Below are 21,368 nucleotides of genomic sequence, written 5' to 3' on the forward strand. Positions count from 1 at the left end.
GTTTTTAGGGTTTTTTTAAACAGTGTGCTAAATTTCTAAATACATGAGGGTTTTTTCTCCTTCCTTTTTAATGGAAACTTATATTCTCAAGCATTCTGACTAGCTCTAACTTCCAAGTGGAAAATCCAGTTACATTACATGTTACAGGCAATTACATTCCTAAAAGGAGATCCTACATTAGAAGCAGAGCAGTCCAAGGGTAAGTCTGCTCTTTAGTGTGACATTAGAGGATGGATGAAGAAAGACACTAACCAAAACTCTGTTACATGCTGCGGGCCTGCCTGGAAATGAAGGGAATCGATGACTGCAGGCTGCGCACAGCGCTGCTCCACTCTGGAGCAATAACCAACATTGGACAAGCCCAAACAATAAGTCAGCGAAAAGTAAAGCCTCAGACTTGCTATGTTTGCCCAAACCAATTCACGATGGTTCTTGAAGCTTCTGTCCTGGAAATATTGCAGTTCAAGGAAGCTCTTGTTTCTGTGCACGTTGTTGTATTTCACAGACGTTTCTCAGCACTTTGTCAGTCTTTTGGTTTCTCCTTGCACGCAGGGTGCTTACAAACTGTGAATGTTTACAGGTTGTTTCGGTTAGTCTGTTGCTTCAAGGAGCAGTTTAATCAGATTTTCCTTCTCCTTTCAAAGCGGATCATTTCTCTCTGGGATGCTCTTCTCTTGGGGATGGGACACGCAACGGCGAGCTCCCCTCAGGCGTTTCCTGGAGGCTGCTCCCTTTTTTTCCTATGTGTCCGCCTCCCCAGTCTGTCTGCCAGCCTTTCACTATTTCCATGGATTGCAGGAGACATCTTGTGGTCATGAAGTAAAATCACGGAGCATGCAGAGTGAAGTCTGCGAGGGCTGAGTAGTGATAGACTTCCGCTGCGTCCCAAGCGTTTCGTTTTCGTTTCCCTGATAGGGAAAAAGGGAAGTTGGAGTCGTCCATCTGTCTGAAGGGGCCTTTTGAACTAGGGCAGGCTGGCTGAGCTAGGACAGAACGAAGATTTGAGGCTGTGGAGGTGACATATGGGACCTTGTCAGCCTTGTAGGTGAGTGACCTATGAAATCTGCTGCAGCTTGCTGAGGCAGAGGTTTCTTAGCTGAGGCCTTGCTAGCAGCGTGTCTCCTTGCTTGCAGCCACCTCTCTCCTGGAAGGAACGCTAATGCAGTTTGCTGCAGAGCATGGGAAATGAGGAAAAGCACAACAAACAAGAGTGCATTTGTATTTAACTTCAGCAAAGTAATATTTCTGTGACACCATGGAAATGGGCATCATTCAGTCACCTAAACCTCACGTATGACAGTCTGTGGAATTTGGATGCTGTCAGCATTCTTACCAGATCAATGCAGAGGGAGAGTTCCGTTGAGGTAGCCTGTTACTTGAAGGTGTCTGTTCAGAGAAAAAAAAGTGGATTAAAAAAAGTGTAAAGAAAAGCAAGAAGGAAAATAAGAACACAACAGGGAAGCAGAAAGAGAAGGCAAAATGTTTTTATGATTAGTAACAGGCATCTGTCTCTGATGATAATTACAATTATTGGGCAATTATGTAACAGCATTTCTCAGCTGGCCTGGACTTTTACTGTGGTTGGTGCCATGCCCCTACATTTGGAAAATGACAGTACATGCCTCAAAGAGAGCCTCAGCTATGACACAAGATAGAGAAGATGAAGGAGAAAAATTCGTGGATTATGAAAGGGTGATGGAAGACACGATAACTACCAGTAATAAAAGGATGGGGGCAGTTCTAAACTTACCACCATACCATGCTGTGCTATTAAAAACCTTGTGAGAGAGCAGAGCAATAATGAGTAATGAGCAGGAGCAAAAGGTAACTCCTAGAAGATGCATAACAAAAACTGACTCAGAAATCATTCAGTAGAACTTATGTCAGGGCAAGCAATCTGGTATTGAGACCGTATAGCAATCATTTGTCCCCAAGCTGCTATTATCCATGGTGAGGAAATGATACTTGCAAGTGTGCAATGAAAAAGAACATGATCTTTCAGACCCCATGGAGTCACAGTTTATTAGTAGAGACTTGCAGAAGATGGAAATTCTATCTGGCAAAAGACTGCCCACTCATCCTCATTAGCTATGGCACCAGTAACTCCACAAGTTCTATGCAGAAGAGTATTTCATAAAGGATTAGTGTCAAGTCAACCTGCATACTTCATTTTGTGATGTGAAAATTCAATATTTTATAATAAAATATAAAATTAAATGAGCAGTCATTTTGGGGGAGAAAAATAAAAGAAAAAGCAAAAAGCACTTCAGAATGTTTCTACAAGTGACAAAAGAACATTTTACAAAATTTTCACAACTCCTCTCCCTTTTCTTTCCCCTTTGTTGAATGAAATTACTGAGAAAATTATGCTATTTTGCAAATGTGTCAATGATAAAGAATGTGAATTCTCTGTTCTAACACTGTTTTCCTAACAAGCTCAATTAACCAGTTCACTTGTCTTTCAGAGGTAAATTTTGTCCCCTTCCTTGAAAATTCTGTACAATTAATGCTTGGCCCAGTTGTAACAGCCCTGCACACGCTGCCTCAAAATAGAGCAGCACTTCTGCTACCAAATGCCAGCCCCATTGTGGGGGCCCATGCATCTCGGGCAAGATGTCCTCTTGGAGGAAGACTGGGGAAATGGCACAAACACAGTCTGGTCCTTCTAATCTCCTTGGAGCTTGTGGCCCTATGTGCAGTGTACACCTGCCCTAACAGATCATAGAATCACAGAACCATGGAACAGCCCAGGTTGGAGTGGACCTCGAAAGTTCATCTGGCCCAACTTTTCATCTTTCCCAACTTTTTGGGAAAGGGAGCCTCGAAGAAATCATGTAGCAACCTGACCAGTCTCAAATTGAAAACCTTCTGTGATGGGGACCATTTTCCTGGTAAGGTTGTTCCACTGAGTTATTATTCTCACTGTGAAAAATTTCTTTCTTATAACAAGGTGAAATGTCTCCTAGTACAACTTGTACCCATTGCCTCTTGTCTTTTCTGTGTGTCTCCTTGTGAAGAAGGAGCCTCTGCTCTCCTTGTATCTGCCCTCTAAGCACTGGAATAGTGTGATGAGGTCCCAGTAAGCCTTCTCTTCTCCATGGATGGAAGATCTACCTCCTTCAGTCTTTCCTCATGGGGGAGGTTCTCCAGCCCTTTGACCATCTTTGCAGCCTTCATTTGTACCCTCTCCAGTCTGTTTCTGTCTTTCTTGAATTGTAGTAACCAGAATTGGACACAACATTCCAGATGCAACCTCACCAACCCTGAGTGGAATGATCACATCTCCAGCCTGCCAGTAATGCTCCTGTGGCTGCAGCCCAGGATCCAGTTTGACTTTGTTGCTGCAGCTGTGCTCTGCTGACTCATGTTCAGCTTCTGTTGTGTACCAGGACCCTCAGGTACTTCTCAGCAAGGCTGCTCCCCAGCCACACAGATCCTAACCTGTACTGGGCTCTTCAGTAATTTTTAATCTCTACTGCATTTGCCTTTCTTGGCTGCTGAAATAGCTGGGAATGGCTGACATAAGAGAAACACCTGTACAACCCAAAATCTGTCTCCTCTGAACTGTTCCTTGTGCTAGGGTCTCCAGGAGAGGACAGGATATGGCCTGAGGGCTTTTCATTAGTTTTGTTCCTTGTGCCTCTTGGCCATGATCTTTTTTCTAGCCAGCACTGACATTGAAATGGATGGCCTAATACATCTGAAAAATGTTATTCAACCCTCATCCTTACCTACACTACAGTGGGTAGATCCAGATCAACTCTGGGCTTTCCAAGGACTCTTCACAAATTGCAAGCAGGGAATTCCTGTGTCTCAGAGATGCCTGTATGTGCTCCAGGGTGGCAGACTTGTCAACATAGAGCAGGCACCATGTACTGCTCTGATGTAGTAACTGAGATGCAGTACTTTGCCATTTGTATAGCTGGCTAGTTCAGAACTAACATTATAAGGTACAATATTGAATGAATTTTGCTTATAAACAGGTATTACTGACAAAGTACTATCTGAGAATGCTAAGCCTGATCAAACAATTAGCTTATCTCTTTGTCTTGCGTGATAAGGTAAGTGTAACCACCATCAGTGTGGAATGCTTGGACATACCACACTCTGGTATTTCACATCTGCCTCACTTGCAAAGCTGTAGTTTAAGTTAAACCTGCTTGTCAATAAGCACTGAGCAGGTACCCTTTTGCAGTACTCAGCTTTTGCAGTACTCATCCTCCAAACTCCACCATGGACTCTGGTTATGTTTAAGGGACAAGCCAGTAATGTTAGTATGTAGATGAAGCATATGGCTGTCGTCCAAAGAGTGCAATTTTGAATTGCCCTGTATACCAGTGTCACAGCAAAAGGATGACATGGGCAGAAGTTCTCATTTATTAAGTGTTGAATTTTGAAATTCTAGTCCCACAAGATTTTGGTGTGGCAGGAGGGGAGGGAGAGGACAGAAACCTTGAAGTCCAATCCAGAATAGAGACTTGATTAGGCACAACTCCTAATTAAGGTGTGAAACTCGTTTCACACAGCTGATGCAAGTCAAAGGTATAAAACTGTTCAAAATGCAATTAGACACATTCATAGGGAAAAGTCAAACAAGGACAGAACATCAGACTGAGGATACACTTAATATCTCAGTAATTCCTTAAGCCACAAACATCCAGAAGCTGTAAGTGCTTGGGGAAAAAGTGTCAATATAGGCATGTGCTGTTCTTGTGGTCTTTCCTAAGCATCTATTAGCAGCTGCTGTTGGAGGTAGGCAAGCAGTTTTGACGGACCACTGGTCTGAGACAATACAAGTTTTTATGCTTTTACACCTCCGACTCTGCTCACTACAATTCCTAGGTCCTGCAGACACTTCCATTCGAGTGTCCTGCATTGCAAAAAGCCACCTCAAATGTGGGGCTCTATGCTTCCTCAACCAAGTATTCTAAGCAGAGCAGTTTTCATAAAAGATAAAACAAAAAACCCACAGAAAGTTATAGCATCTATAAGGTCTTGTGCATTTCCTCCTGTGTCTGTACAAGCAAGCGCTGGAGTGCTCCTAGAAAATCAGAGCAGGGTATCAAACTTACATCTCAACAAACTGCTATTCATGTCTGCTATTGTTTCTGCAATAAATTCCTCTCACCAGAACTTTGGCTTAGAGTAGGGGAAAGCCTAGATTTTGTCAGCTGCCACTTTCTGTTGATGATTCCTTGAACACTTTAATTGGAAACACACCTGATAGTTCCTTCCAAACACGTGGTGAACAGCTGTCACATGAGCACAGTAAATTTCTGCACCGTAGTTTTCTCACAAGGGACCCATGGCTAATATAGCAAAAATACTGCTACAACTGTAGGCCTTGGGCCATGTAGATTGTACTGATATTGGTGAAAATTAGTTTTATGGGCTTATGTCTAATAATACCAACAAAACAGTGAATCCAAAAATGGGATAAATGCTAAATACAAACTCTGCAAAGTAACAGCAATATGGTATGTGTTATGTGTGCATGGAAAAGAAGCCAGCTGATTATTGGTATTGTGCCTGAAAAAGAGGCTGTTGAGGGACTAATTTCTGGTAACATTAATCATATCTTAAGTATATTTGACCCCCACAGATCAATTGCTGTTTTCAGGAACTGAATGCCACATGACATAAAAGCATTCCCAAAGGAAATCTATTCTTCTCTACCCAAATGTCATTATCTAAAAGTGGATAAAGATTATTTGCATAGAGAATGTGAAAAAGATATTTTTCAGCTATTACAATGCCTCTGGGATTAGCACTTTCAGAAGAGATAATTCCTTCTTCCTTTTATTATTTCTTTTTAAATGGAAGAATAAGTCAAATTCTCATTCTGAATTTTGTTTTTATTTTCCTGCAGGTAACCACTGGCAAAACCTCCTCCTTTCCACAATTTTATTTGAATGCAAGGTATCGAAGACAATCTTTCTTTTAGCAGTGGCAGGAGCAAAACATAGTTTTGTTCCTTTGTTTTCCATTTCTTTGGACTACCAGAGGCTCATACTGCAGAAGACACAGGTGGTTAGATGCTATGTAAGAAATATGGATAAGATACTGTTCATAACTCTACAGAGCAAAAATACCTTGCTCCTAGCAGTAGTAGAAATAGGAATCATAGAAATCTAATGTGTTAAGGATTTAAATAAATCTTCTAATCTAATTCTTTGGTGAAAGGCATCAAGTGTATCTAGGCCACTGGCAAAGATGTTTGTCAAATAATTTGTAAATGCCTTGAATGAAGGGGGTCTCTCAGAATTTCTCTACCCCTCGGTCCTGAGGCTGATTGGCTTTACAATGAGAAAATTCACCACATATCTAACATTGTTAACATTTGCTGAAAGCCAAAATTATTTCTTTTTGTCCTACTTCTAGCTGGTCAACAGCACTCTTGTTTCACCAAACAGTAGTTCATAGCTTGTCCCACACTCCTCTTGCAAATCCTAGAATGGTTTGGTTTGGAAGGGACCTTAAAAATCATCTAGTTCCAAATTCCGGCCATGGCTAGGGTTATCTTCCAACAGACCAGATTGCTCAGAGCCCCATCCAGACTGGCCTTGAACACTTCCAGGAATGGAGCATCCACAATTTCTCTGTCAACTCATTCCAGTGCCTCACCACTCTCACAATAAACAATTTTTTCCTAATATCAAAATCTAAACATACTCTCTTTCAGTTTAAAGCCATTCCCCCTTGTTTTATCACCACACGACCTTGTAACAAGTCCCTCTCCATCTCTCTTGTAGTCCCTACTGAAAGGCCACAAAAAGGTCTCTCCAGAGCCTTCTCTTCTCCGAGTGGAATGATTCCAATTCTCTCAGACTTTCCTCATAGGAGAGGTGTTCCACCCTTCTCAATAAAGCCAGAAATATGGCTCTGCAGTCACTTCACATCAACACACTGACACTACCACGGTGCCACCAGCACCATGAAAGTTTTTCCAGCCAGGACACACTTCAGCCCTTGCAGAAGCACCTGTGGGGACCAGAGAAAACTCCCTGAACTCCATCGCTGCTTCTCATTCCTGATGCTGCCTCAAGATCCCTGTGTGTTTTAATCAAAACGATTGTTAAAGAGTATTTGCAAAAAAATCCAGGAAAAGCTCAAAATGAACTTGTTCAAGGGGGTCTGAAAAGGGTGGAAGAAGCAGGACTGGGCTTGGAGGGGCTCCAGCTGCAGCAGATGTTGAGCTGCTGCTGGGGCATGCTGTTGAAGTGGCAGCACAGGGACGCCTCAAAAGCATATATCTAGAGTTGTATTGCAGCTTTCCTCAAGGAAAACTGTTGGAAAATCCAGTGGGATTTTTGCATGTTGGAAAATCCAGCTCATCTGACTGGAGCTGTACAATTTATCTCTCATCCCATCAGGGCACTGCCGGTCCCTGGGGACCATGGGAGCTCCCTGCTGGGTCTGTCAGGGCAGGTTCTGGCAGCTGGGGCTCATCCCACACCACAGCCGGGAGCATTGGGCTCCTCCCTGGGGCTGGGGACAGGCCAAGATGTGGACCTGCAGGTGGAGGCAGGGAACCTGGGTGCTGGAGACTGGCACTGCTGTGGTGTTGGGGCAGGGGGCTGATGGCCCTGGCAGGTTGACATGAAGTTCTGGGCTGTAGGCAGGGTACTGGGAGTTCTGGAGGGGGTGGACAGGGACAGGTAGGGCTGGCAGTGCCTCAGGGCTATGACACTACTTGAATTTTCATTTCATGCTTTCCCTCCTCTGCCTCCTTCTCAATTAGTTGCACTTATGGCACTAAAATCTGATGGATATGAGGTGCTGATGATAATTCTTTTGAGATTAACCAGTTCACTATGATCCCTTGGCATGAATGCCATGACTGGTGCACTCTTTTTATCTGTGTTTTGCAAGATAGAGTTGATTTCCATAGAGTAGATACTTGGTCCCTCACGGTGCACAGTTATCAATGAATCAATCCAACTTTGAAAAACACAAGCATCACTTGTTCAAAAATTTTTTTCTAAGTGTCACTAGATATGTAAAGCTGAAAAGTGTCATGCTGATAAAATATCTTTATTAGCATATTTTGTCTGAAATGGGTCGTGTCCCAGCAGCATGCAAAGTGCCAGAGCAGCAATTGCAAGGGCTCAACAGCGTAAGTTCTGTGCACACCTGAAGACTTGACACTTGCCTTCTTCTCTAAGTTTTCTGTGTGCTACCCAGATGTTGTCACCTCTCCATGTCTCTGCATGAAGAACTGCTGAAATTAATGTCAAACGAGGAGTTCTTCAGATAGTAAGGAATGAATTCCATCATATTTCTCTTTATTGCCTGGATAAGTTTTAGGTTGTGTCAGATTTCCTTCAAGGTTTTGCTAGAATCTTTGGGGCAAGCTTTGACAAAGAGACAAGTTTATGTTCCTGAATATCTTCAAACCAAACTTAGAGCCTTACCTGTTTCTTGGCCAAAATGAGGTTCGGTCAACTCAAAACTTATTTGGTTCAATATTTAGCTGAATGAGATTGAATAAGTGAAACTAAACAAATGAGTTTTCCCCTCTGGTGTGAAACAAAGAAGTAAAAAAACATGGATTGGAACTGCAAAGCGCGGAGCCACGATTCCTCCTGCCCACTGGTGTGGTGTGAGTCACAGTCCTTCGTTCCCAAATCAAGTGTGGGTTGAAGAAATTCACTCGTGACTACAGACATGCAGCCCCCTGGGTAAAAGCAGAGCCTCTCTCAAAACCTGGTTCTTAAATTTCCAAAGTCACAAATCAAGGTGAGACATGGTATACTGTCATCTGACAATGACAATTTTTTTCTCTTGTGTCTGGCTTTTTTAGTTGAAATGAAGAATGAATTGACTAAACCCCAAACGGACTGCTTATATTTACTTGTAAATAAATATCTTGCCATTAGAGACTATTATATGTCTGCAAAGAAGTCTATTTTTTCCTGATGTCACAAAAGTAATTTACCAGAATATCTTTTTTTTTTTTCTCGGAATGGTGGTGCTTAATCATTTTACGAAAATGTGGGAAAGAACTGTCATGTGTCCTTTGCCTTGTAAAGAACCATTAAGATTTGGACCTATTAGCTGGTGTTTGGAGGTTTCATTTGTCTCTCTTTGTAGTTATATAATGAAATATTTATTGAAAAAGAAGAAGTAACCATTCCCTTCCATCAGTAAACAAGTGTCTCCACCTTGTGAAAATGTAGGATGGATGACTCTTCAATTAAACTACAGTGGATACATGGATTTGCTGAAGACATTTTATCTGGGAAGTGGAACATCTGTTCTACCTCTCACATTTTTCCTCAAGGAATTCCTCTTTTAAGCTATCACAGTTTTGCATTCTGCCAAGGATTTTATTTATCACTCTGACACATTCAAAACTGCTAACTTGAAGTCCATCCAAACTGTACCAAAGTAACTGTGGTAGCTGAAGGATTTTATACTTGGTTTTCTGTCCTAAAGTTTGTAAGCACCTGTTTTCCTCTAAGTATGTGCACAACTTAAGTAATTCATTCTCTTGTGCCCTTTCTCATCAGACACATACAATAGTCACTTGTTAATAGTGTCTAATTTCATCTTAGGCATTTCTGTTTTGTGATCCTTTATATCTTTTTTTAATATGTGTCTTCCATTTCAATATTAACTGACACCACTGTGATGTTTTTTAGGCTTTTATGATGCAATTAAGATAAAACAGTAAAAACAATAGGAATACTAACCCCTGAGAGTTGAGATGCTTAAGAGAGTCACAGATGCTTTTAGTGCATGGCCATGTCAAATTATTTCTCTAATAATGTGTTATTACTTATCTTTTCTGGGATACTGTTTCAAACATACTTGTTTTCAACTACTTACTAAGAGACATTGTCAAAGGGACTCAGCATTCACCTGAAAAGGGATAATGATTGTCAAGCCCTTAAACACTCACCTTTGCAGTACTTTAGTCCAGATATTCAAATAAACCCAGCACCCACTTCAAAGTGTGTGAACATCTGGAACTTCTTCTGATCTCCAAGTGAGAGATGGGCAGTCATGAAAGTCTATTCACATGCACCTTTTCTTTGACATCAGGCTCCTAAAATACAATGTATAGTCCTGAAAGAAAGTTGACTTGCAGTGTTATTAAACATAGTCAAAGTAAGTCCTGGGTTCCATTAAAAAAAATCTGTTGCCATACATGGGAATCACCTAAAGCTCCGACAGTCTGAGCCTGTATTACATCTGACTGATTTCTGACACAGAAGTTAGTAGCACTAACCTTTCACCAGACGTGGCAGATGAGTCTATTATGTAAACTCCTACCCAGTCAGCACATCTGAGCCTGACCTTTAAAACACCCAACCTTCAGCTGTTACTCCTTTTCTCATCAATCCCACTATTTGCTAAATTTCTAAATTTCATCATCCATCTTCATGGCAAGCGTTTTTGGCTGGGGAGGAATGGGAACTGAATTGAGCTGGTGGGGCGTTGGAGAGGTATCTCAACAAGAGATACTCATGATCACTTTAGGAAACTATAGTCCAACAGTACCAAGCTACATTCCTTTCTTTGCCTACTTCACTTGCTGCACTTGATGTCTGAGGACTTTGCTGAATTCTTTTTAATTCATACACTTTGGCTAAAATTTCAAGTAATAAAATATGAATAGAAAATTCTGCATATTAAATTTTTTTTTATTATTATCTTAGGACCTCAAAGCAGATTCTAAGTGGTGTGAATGTGCGAACTGGGACCTTTTCATTTATAAAGTGGGTAGAGGAAAATATTGAATGCTCATTTCTTGTTTTCAACAGAGAATTTTACAATTCTGCTTGCTTAGCTGTTTTTCTCTTCTCTCAGTATCTTCTGTCAGTAATGAAATTAAATGCAGATTGAAGCAATATGTCTGATCTTTGAAGTACAATGTACAGAGGAAAATGTTCTTTTAAATGAAAAAGTACTGCACTGTCAATTCTTCCTCCTCTTCCATCATGTTTAAGGACATCTGATTTCAAACTGTCTTAGTCTGTAATCTCTAAACAATAATTTTCCCAGGAGAACAGGAAAATGGTGACAAGTATAATGGTATCCATTATTTTGGCAATATTGGTTAAATAGGATTTTGGTAGGCATTCTTATAGATCAGAAATTTGCAATTTGAAAGACTGCAACAGATATTTACAGTTTCATAAAAGTTGTTTCATTTAATGACCTCTCTTTCACTTTTATGTCTGATCTTTTATTTTGCTTATCACCATTCAGCCACTCAGCTCCCACATCTGGTTTTATATGTCAATTAAACACAGTGTTTGACTTACCCAAAACACCAGACACTGCAGATCTGAAACGAACCATGAGGAGCAGGATCAAAGCAATTTGAAATAGGATTTAAGTTGTATGGACTTCATCCACCTGTACTTACCCAGGCACCTCTAAAATCTCCAAAAATAAATGATCAATTTTCAGAATCAAATAAAGCTTTTATGACAGTTCAGACAAGAAAACTGGGAAGGAATTGTTCATGCTTCCATTCATGCATCTGCAAATGTGTTTCCTTCCTAATTTTGCCCATATGCAGCTGCATGTTCTTCCTAATTAATGAATTGCCCTCAGGTTACTCACTCGGACACATCTAATCTATCTCTGTCCAAAATGACTAAACCCTCTATGCTGCATTAAAGATGTAAAAGGCCACAAATTACTTTCTTGATCTTTTCAACTAGATCACTGCTTACTGAATGGTGTTCTCTCCATGTGGCATTCAGGGTGATTTCATCACCTCAGGGCTGAAGCTTTCAGTAGAAGTGAAGTAAAACCTGTGCTTCTAAAAAGCATCTCAGCTCAGACTCCAGTTCAGCAGAAGAAATGTTCACTTCAGGTTTACTCTTATAATAACATGAATCCAATAAAATGTGTAAGTATGCACTTCTTCCATCTTTAAAGCACTTTAAGCAAAGTTTCTTGAGAAAAATTTCCAACTCAAGTTATGTGATTGAGATGAATTTGCTACAGAAGGGTACTTTTTCCAGACCTTAGAGTAAGGAAATGTGTGCAATTAACATATAAAGCATATAAAGCAAATAAGAATAAGAACATGTCATCTTTAATACCAGCTGACCTCCGCTGCGGCATATGGGTGATACAATAAGGGTGCATGCAATTGTTGTATTTTTTCTTACATTGCTTAAAATTGTTTCCTCCTTAAGGCCTCTGAGAGCAAAAAAACACTTCATGGTCTTCTGCCTGAAATGAAACATCAACAGTACTTGATAGGCTAAGGGATTGGAAATTATAGTGCTGGATGAGAATTCCCTGCAGGAGTCCAGGCAGCAGGCATGCTTGATTATCACATTGAAGGCAAAAAATTGTCCATACAATTTGACCTCTGTTTCAAGTGTGAGCACCACAAAAGAAGCAGTTATCAGCACAGTAGTATCGAGGATTAGGTAGCAAGCACAAATTTGGCCAGAGAGTTACATTTAACAGAATACATTTCCTATGATCTTTAGCTGAAATTTGCCAGTGAGACCAAGCCTTATAATGCCCAAACCATAAGAAAAAGGAAGAGAAAAACCCCAGTTGTGTACTTCTAAGTAGTATGTTGAAAGAGAGCAGCAGATGTAGAGTTTATCTCCCACTTTGGGACCACTTTCCCTGTATAATCACAGGGAAGAAGTCTCTCTTGTGCTTACAGTTTCTTATTCATGCCTGTCCTCTCTTTTCAGATTGTGAAGCCTGTGGGTAAGAACCATTTCCAACAGGTGAAGTAGTGCCTGACAGAGTACACTGCCTGTACTAGCCAGCACACTGAGATTTGACCATAGCGGAACAAAAATATGAGAGGAACATTGAGGAACTCTCTGTCAGTGTAATAAGCTAATATTGAAAAACATTTTCTGCTCTTTGTTTGGTTTAACGTAAGTTAGAAATGTGAGTGCAACAAATCCATCGCTTATTTAGAATGCTTAAAGGCTTTTGCTGGCTTCAAAAGTTTACTTTTCAAGTACCCTTTGAACAAATCATGCATGCAAGATAAAACTATAACTTCTTCTTAAAAATAAATTAGAAGAGATTGGGTTCTGGAGAATGGTACCTGAAGCCAATTGTATGAGATTTAACAAGGCGAAGTGCCAGGTCCTGCACTTGGGTTGCAACAGCCCCCCCACAGGCTGGGGACAGAGTGGCTGGGAAGCTGCTCCCTGGAAAAGGAGCTCTGGCTGAACAAGAGTCGGCGTGTGCACAGGTGGCCAAGAAGAGCAATGGCATCCTGGCCTGTATCAGCAACAGTGTGGCCAGCAGGACCAGGGCAGGGATTGTCCCCCTGTACTCGGTACTGGTGAGGCCACACCTGGAATCTGGTGTTCTCTTCTGGGCCCCTCACTGCAAGAAGGACATTGAGGTGCTGGAGCATGTCCAGAGAAGGGCAATGGAGCTGGGGAAGAATTTTGAGAGTGACTCATATGGGGAGCGGCTGAGGGAGCTCGGGCTGTTCAGTCTGGAGAAAAGGAAGCTCAGGGGAGACCTCATTGCTCTCTACAACCACCTGACTGTAGAGGCTGTAGCAAGGTGGGGATTGATCTCTTCTCCCAAGTAACAAGCACCAGGATGAGAGAAAATGCCCTCAAGTTGTTCCAAGGGAGGTTTAGAACAGATATCAGGGAAAAATTCTTCACTGAAAAGACAACTAGACATTGGAAAAGGCTGCCCAGGGAAGTGGTGGAGCCACCACCCTTGAGGTGTTCAAAAGGGGTGTGGATGTTGCACTTGGGGATGTGGTTTAGTGGTGGACTTGAAGGTGCTGGGTTAAGAGCTGGACTCAAACTTAGAGGTCTTTTCCAACTTCAATGAGTCTACAATTCTATTAATTTCTTTATTTTTCATTTAGCTACAAAAATTGTCAGTTTGGGAAAAACAGATGTGATACTGCCATGCTTTCCTGTTTTCTGAGCTACTTTTCTGCTCCTGTTGTAAAAAGTGGCTTGAAAATCATAAAGTCCACAGCTGGTGTGCTATATCCTTGTTTTGGTACCCCTCCTGATTGGCAATTCTGAACTGTTGTTATTCTAATGCTGTATACTGACTACCACTGTATGTTGCTGCTTTTCTAATTGTGTTTGGATTCTTGAGGAATAACTACAGTGTAAAGAATTCTGGACCTCAGGCACTCACCCAATATTTAGGACAGTGTAATCAACCCCCTGGGAAGATAATACAGGAAAACTTGATTGCTGGTGCCAATAGGGTTTCTTTTCCAGGTCATTGCATGAAGTGAGGCCTGGAAGGTGGTTATTTTCCAATTTGTTTTTTTTTCTAGTCATTAAAGAGGCCAGATTAGTCACCTCCATCTTGTAGACCTTTCTGCAGGATCCAGAATTACTGTTCCTCAGATGCAGAATGTTCCCTATGTATCTTTTATAGTCTTCAAAGTTTAGCACATTTCAGTCTTTGTACGTAGGTGAGGTCAGTTTTGCTTATTCTTTGGAAATGTTGTTTTAATCCTGAAAAAAAAAAAAAAGAAAAGAAAAGGAAAAAACCAAACAAGAAAACACCACAGCTGAATTTTGTATTATGCGTTTTGCATTTTTTATAACCATAAAACTATCCTTACCGAAGGATATTCTCCAGTGACTGCCTCTGAGTTCCTGATACATGGTGAAAATATTGAAGCCCTTTTGGGATCTGTTACTGCATAGCACTGCAATGTAACTCTTACTGGCAGGTGTCAGGGTTGGCAGTCAACCTGAGCTCCACAGTCTTCAGGGAATGCATTGATCCTGAATATCTGAAATTTCATTTTTACTAGCTGTCCAACCAGGTTGGCTAATCTCTGCTGGATAAGGCATTGATGCAAGCTGTGGATTGCCATCTTAGAAATTGAAAAAGTTTTGCAAAGCAACAGATGACCAGTGGTTTTATCACTTGCATGATTATTTCTGGAAGCAGGATATTTTGGTGCAGACTGATTAATTTTTAGCTGCTAGCATCTTTGATGCTTCCTATTGAATGAACAAATAAAAACCTTTTAAAATAAAAAATAATTTGCTGTTTGGTACTATTCCAAACAGTGAACTCTTCCTTACTGTAATACTTGTTCCTCTCAGCACAAAAAGCGACTGGCACATGATTCCTTCTCAGCAGTACCAACACTAAGATTTTCTAGTTTTTTCTTCCTTAACTGCCTGCTGCAGTGGCCAGAGCTATACGTTGTTTCCCAAATATGGAAGACACATAATTTATAAACTAACTGACTGTTTTTACTTGCAAATTCTGGTGCTGAAATGGATCTGTAGGAAGCATTTACACAAGTTTTACAGTAACGAGATTATCAGAATGAAAGCTAAGAAAGAAGTTGCAGGAGACAGAACTCTGAGTGCCCTTCCTATTTTATCAAAAATTGCTTCCCTAGTTGCTGAGAGATGAAAGGGTGAAAGTGGTGGCCCATCCATATGTTTTCCAAGAGACAGCAATGGCAGCATTGTACTTGAAGCATGTGAGGTGGGCATAATGCTTTCTGCGTGGCAACTTACTTCTTAATATCATCAGAAGCAGAGGAAAATCTCTGTTAGAAAAATCGGCTTTGTGCATCCTATCATCCAGTGCCAGGGTGCCAATACATATGAATGAAGGGTAAAGGAGAAGAGAAAAGAAATACAGCAGAAAACTGTGACCCCTTGGTGACATGACCAGGGCCATGTGCGCCACATGCAAATGGGTCTCATAGTCCTCTCAATATCTCTGACAAAATTCCCTACAACAATTTTATTTTATTACTGAGGCAAAGATCCATGTGTTTTAATATCCATTTTGTGGACAATACGTTTACAAATTGTTTTAATAACTGTTATGTGCATTAATCTCACAATGCATTTTCTTACTCATGCAATTACAGAAAACATTTCTCTGAAGCCTGGTAGTAGACCAAGTCTGGAAAATTAAAAAAAAAAAAAAAAAAAAAAAAAATTAAGAAGCACATTTCAGAGTTTGAAGACTCAAGTACTTTTAAAGGCAACTGCTATCAATGTTGCTTTTGTGTTGACAGAATCCTCTTAAAAGGTTTTGTGGCGTGAAAAGCACCTTTTAGTGGGTTTTCATAATGCACTGGGAGAGAACAAGAAAATGTTTTTCTCACCATGGCCAGTCACAGAGCGCACTTAGAACATCGTGTACCCAAACCGGGAGGCGATTTTCCATTGGGCTCGCAGGCACAGCCTGTGGGATCGGCACTCATGCCTGCCCCTGCTCGCCTTGGAGACAGTTTGCTGCTTCCCAGTGCACCTCAGGATGACTCAGGCCCCTTAATGCGCCTGTAGGAGATAGTCGGGGTGAGGGCTCACACCCGCCCGAAAGTGAGAGATTGACGTCCCCAAAGCTCGCAGGAGGCAAAAGTGCTTTTATTGTAAGAGCGTGGCTTGGAGCAGGAGGGGTGGCATCCCCCTGTGCCAGCTGTAATCCAGCAGCCACAAGGTGGCACGAGGGGTTTGCGCTTCCCCCGCCCGGTGTCTGCCATCCAGGAGCATCTGGCCACGTACTCCCACTGTGCGCTGAATTCCGCCGGCCTGCAGAGCTGTTTGTGGGACAGCATCTAAGGACTGTTGTGTGCAAAAACCAGGGTTGCTATGTCCTTGAGGCTGCTATTTCTCAGTCTGGCTAAATGAAAACCAGCCTGTGTGTACTCCTACTCCTGCACAAATCCTCCCTTCCTGCTGTCTCTCAGATCCCCTCGGGACGGCCGCCCCTTTTTGTCTCGTATGGTCCGTGGCATTGGAAGATGCCTCTCAAACATGTAAGATGTCAAGCCTTGCCTAAGCTGGCCAGACCCCCAGTGTCTGCTGGGACAAGGGTACCCCGTGCCCACAGCACTCCTGTGCCTACAACAGGTCTAAGAAACTGGGCCATGAGAGAGCAAACAAACAGCAGATATTCCCAATTCGACTCTTCTAGTCTTGCTGCTCCCAGCCTAATCTGTAACAGATCTAACAGCCAGGAAAATGAGAAAATCACACAGGAGTCTGCCACAACCTTCTGCACCAGCACCTCGGTGATGCTAAGGTGGGAATAAAATTGGGTTTTCTCTCACAGATGAACCCCTCCTTGCTTTATTTCTGATAACTTTGTTGTGTATGATGCATCTGTGACACTTACGGCTTTCTGGAGGTGGACAGGACAGGACGGATGGATGCGTCTCATACTGCTGTAGCTTTTGCCAAAGCAAAACCGAGTGATGAGGATGTGAAATAAAGAGAGAGAATCCGGTGCTGAGTTATTAAAACGTGCACTACAGATCTTCTTTGCAATATGTCTGTGTGAATTTCATTGATTTCTCTGCAGTACTGCTTCATTCACAGACAGGGTTTTCCTTATAACTTACTTTCAGATGCTTTGTGTGAAAAATGTTTAGGATTTTCTATCAGAGGTACAGCTTCTGCTGGTCCTGTTGGGAAAGCAGTGTGAAGGTGTCATCCATAGAAGTTTTCCTTTCAATCTGCCTTAACATTTCGCCTGAAAAACAATCTAAAAGTTTAAGATACTGTGAAATAAACAGTTCCTACAGCCAGTACTAGGCAAGTGCCCTTAACAGCCCAGTCCCAAGGAAGGCAAACATTCAGCATTCCTATTTGTTGTATTCATTTATTTAAAACTTGCTGCTTTTCTAAATAGGACTCCAGGCCATATAAGTATATTAGTGACATGGAATAGTTCACTGGGAGTTACACATATGCAGTGCTCAGCAAAAGTAAGGCAGCAGCTGTGAGCTAAAGCAAATATAAGTGCTTTGCTCACAGACCTCTGTGGAATTAAAGAGCTGTACCTGACTTCAATCCACCTTGCTTCTTCTGAAAAAACCATTTGAATGGAGAACTCCACCACCCCCTCACCTTTTCTCCATTTCTTGCGAGCTAAAAAAAATGGATTTTAATATCTCTGTGACCTTTCAGTTTTATAATACCTAACTGGAGCAGAGGAAATGTTTTCTTCTTCAAGCACAGCTTCCCTTTTGTTGCAGGCTCATTTTGGACTAATGTAGCACAGCACAAAATACCTCCAGGATGTACTGTTTTGCAACACTTTTCCCAGTTGACATCTCTGAGTTTTATAACCATGAATCATGCATTCTGGAGTGGTTTGTCTCCCATCCTGTGGAATCTATAGAAATGGTGAGGAGTGATCCTGAAAAAGTACTTACTATAGGTTTAAATACTTAAACTAAATGCAGATGTTGAAAACAAGAGGAATCATTGGGCATTACACTTTTCTTCACATCCTAATACCAAGTTTGTACTTTTTGTCTGTGGATCAATGCTTGGGAACTTTTGCCATCTTTCTAATGCACTTCAGTGACTATGCTGACTTTACCTGTCACTGTTTTCCAGAGAAGTTCTGTGCATTAAGAAAAAACATGAGGAAAACTTGTGATTCAGCTCTCCTTACTGCCTCTTCTTCCCTCATGAAAATCAAGGAAGGACACCAACTCTATTGAGTGTAATGACTAGCAGTATTATTCACTAATCAACACTGGAAGATGGGGAAAGATTTCTTTTGAAGGACAGCTTTTACTCGGTTGCAAAGTCTCCTTTAATTACCTTGTTCTCAGAGGATGAGTAATGTGGTTTTAATTCTTTTTAGTTTAGTTCATGGTTATTAATCCTCTTAAAACTAGCAACAAATACATGAATTCACTAGTGTTTCATGTCATTGACTGTACATTTTCTTTTTCTTGGAGATATTTTCTTTGCCATTTTAGCGTTGATGATTTCTACAGGCCCTGGTGGAGACCATCACCTAATTACTACAAGTTTGGGAGCTGAGACAGGAATTTCTTCAACTAAAATCACTCTTCATAGAAGCTAAACACTAGTCTCCCTTGAATTCATGACAGAACTCACTGGCAGATATTTACTTTATAGATTAGTGGCACTGAGTACTTGGAGGCACGAGAAGTATTATTCCTGAGTGGTAAACTTTCAACACTTGCAAAAAATTGGAGTCAGATTACCAAAGGTGATCATCTGACCCCACTTAAGTAATCAGGATCTTTGCCTTTGACATCAATGGAGTCAGGTATTTGTTTTGGAACTACTAATGTTTTTTAGCTATGTGCTCCCAAGAAAGTCACTGAGTTTGATGTATTTAATACTTTACTGGATGAAACGGATGTAATATATTAATAAATATATGACTTACAAGAATATTGTAAGATTAGTGATAATGCATTCAGATTAAACTTATTGCATAATTGTAGCATTTTTTATAAGTATGAGGAACCCACATTAAGTATGGGCATATCATCACCAGACCACATGCAGCTCATCTTTCATCTAAAATAAAAGATAATATTTTTTTTCTAAATCTGTGACATGGAGGTTTTAGCAGAATTTTCTCAGTACTGAACAAATGTTTTCCCCTTTCATAAACAGAATTTAATCTCCTATTCCAGTATTTATCTTGTAGTAAACAAGGTTTACTTTGTTGTACCTCTGTGATAACAATATAAAAATATTCTGCATTAGGAATGAGAGGAATGAAAGAAAGGCTATGTGGAAATAAACAGTACATCAGAAGCAATCCCTGTCTCAGAACAAAACTGGTAGAACTGATCTAAGGGTTAAGAGCTGTATTAAAACCAGAGTTATTTACTTTCCATAGAGGAGATGTTTGAATAAATAATGTTCTGGACAATGGCTTTCTTTTGAATGTGATAATTTTATCCCAGAAAGGTACGTGAAACATATAAAGGTGTCTCCTTGTGGAGTCTTGTACTAGCTTGAAAACAAACCAATGGAAGGCACCAAGTCAGAATAACAATTTAACAGGGAAATTAAAAAAAAAAAAAAAAAAGGCAGAAACACTGGTTCAAACTGACAGTCAGGATACAACCTGACACCCTGTTAGTCAGGGTGGCAGTAGCAGTCCGATAAAATGGTGCCTGTGGTTCTGTTGAAGAGTGATCCTGTAGAAGGGTCTGTTCTTCCTCAGAAGGTCCAGTGGTGGCTGTGTAGCTTCTGTCCTCCAGGAATCCAATGGAAAGAGTGTATGAGGTGTTCGGAATCTCAGATTATATCCAGGATGCGATGCTTGGTTCCTCCCTCTGGGTGGAGCATCGCACAATGGGGTAATGAGTCACGAGGCCAAGTGTTGATTAGGCTCATTAACAAAAAACAGTCCTGAGGGAGTTATCTCTGAGTCATGCGGCAGGACAATGATGGGCAATTAACAGAAAGATAGTCTGGGGGGAGGAGGCAAGGAAGCACTGCCCCACCTGGTTCCAACAGCTCATGAGGATGGTAATAGAATACACTGCAACCCAGGACAAGCTCTTACTAAAAAAATCAAACCAGAACCAAACCCAAAAGCCAAAACACCTTTAAGCGTTAGCATTAGATGATGTTATTTCTTAATTTCCTTGCTCAAACTTCTTGTCTATTGTGTTTCAGAGCAAATTCATGTCACACTCAGGTATTTCATCAGAGAAACTAGGTAAAGTTATTTATGCAACGGTAAAATATTCTTTACAGACAGCTAAAACCAACATACCTTTTAGAACAATCTCAAGTGTTACTGAGGCTTAGAGGAAAATTGGGTTTGCTGTAGGGTAACATATGTCAGAGAATCACCCCAAATTATATGCAAATAACTTATTTATTTTTCTTTTCTGAAGGCACATTTCAAAGTCAATAATATGATTGCACTTGGAAGCAAAAAATCCCCAGGAAATATATTTTCATTACAGTGAAAAATACCATATTTAAGTTTCAGGATTTAAAACATATCTACGAAGTATCATGGTTTATCATTATGTTGTTGCTATTGACATATACAGTTACCTCTGGAGACTGAACACAGATCTGGGAATCAAAAGAGTGAGTTCAGTCTTGCAATGTCCTAGCAATTTCTGGTTTGTTCTGTGCTCTGCAAACTCCTATGAAATTCAAAACTGACTAAAGCCATAAGTATTTACATAATGAGCTCAATAGACATGTACCTGGAGTTATGAAATTGCATAGGAGTTTCTGCAGACAATCTTCATTCCTAATGAGAAGGGTCAATAAATCCAGTGCAGTTCTGTCTGAAATCAGTGAGTGGCATTACAAGGGTCAGAGACCGATTTTTGACATTAGAAGAGGCCATTATGAACATCCAGTCTGACCTTTGCATAAAGCAGGACAAAGAATGGCTCGATAGCTTGAGATCTTTTAGAAAGATAGCAAGCCTGACTTTAAAGATTTTCTAGTAATGGAGATTGTAATCCAATTCTGTTTAAGTGATTAATTGCCTCAGCTGTTACAGAAATACATTTTATTAGAAGATAGAGATGGATCGGACCATAAGGCCACACACAAAGAAATTCTTTGTGCTATCGTTAAATATAAAAACTAAGAACCGCACATTTTCCTTTAGGCTAAGTAGGCTAGAGT

The 21,368-nt window shown here is 40.8% G+C and overlaps 1 long non-coding RNA gene across 2 annotated transcripts; it reads left to right on the plus strand.

Moving 5' to 3' along the window:
- Nucleotides 1–708: 708 nt before the first annotated feature.
- LOC121665694 lies at nucleotides 709–9,796 on the plus strand. Of its 2 annotated transcripts, XR_006016464.1 has the most exons (3): nucleotides 709–1,045; nucleotides 1,134–3,398; nucleotides 5,870–9,796. It is a non-coding gene; the product is annotated as an uncharacterized LOC121665694 (long non-coding RNA). The 2 variants fall into 2 exon arrangements; XR_006016463.1 differs by having other exon boundaries at nucleotides 709–3,398.
- The last annotated feature ends 11,572 nt before the right edge of the window (nucleotides 9,797–21,368 follow it).

This window comes from Corvus kubaryi, unplaced genomic scaffold (assembly GCF_017639235.1).
Source record: "Corvus kubaryi isolate FWS band 111438036 unplaced genomic scaffold, C.kubaryi_AGA036_p1.0 132, whole genome shotgun sequence".
In the NCBI taxonomy this organism is placed as follows: domain Eukaryota; kingdom Metazoa; phylum Chordata; class Aves; order Passeriformes; family Corvidae; genus Corvus; species Corvus kubaryi.